This window comes from Mastomys coucha, unplaced genomic scaffold, assembly GCF_008632895.1.
Source record: "Mastomys coucha isolate ucsf_1 unplaced genomic scaffold, UCSF_Mcou_1 pScaffold9, whole genome shotgun sequence".
In the NCBI taxonomy this organism is placed as follows: domain Eukaryota; kingdom Metazoa; phylum Chordata; class Mammalia; order Rodentia; family Muridae; genus Mastomys; species Mastomys coucha.
Window position 1 is genome coordinate 39,673,288 of NW_022196915.1, and position 306 is coordinate 39,673,593.

Genomic DNA, 306 nt, shown 5'->3' on the forward strand with positions numbered 1-306 from the left:
CTATCTATCTATCCATCTATCATCTTTCTCTATCTCTGTCTTTTTAACTATCTATCTATCTATCTATCCATCCATCTATCTATCTATCTATCTATCTATCTATCTATCTATCATCTCTCTAATTACCTGTCATCTTCTCATCTTTCTGCCTGCCTGACTTTCTTTTCTTATCTATCTATCTATCTATCTATCTATCTATCTATCTATCTATCCATCCATCCACTATCATCTCTCTACCTGTCATTTTCTCATCTTTCTGTCTATCTATGTATCTATCTATGTATCTATCTATCTATCTATCTATCT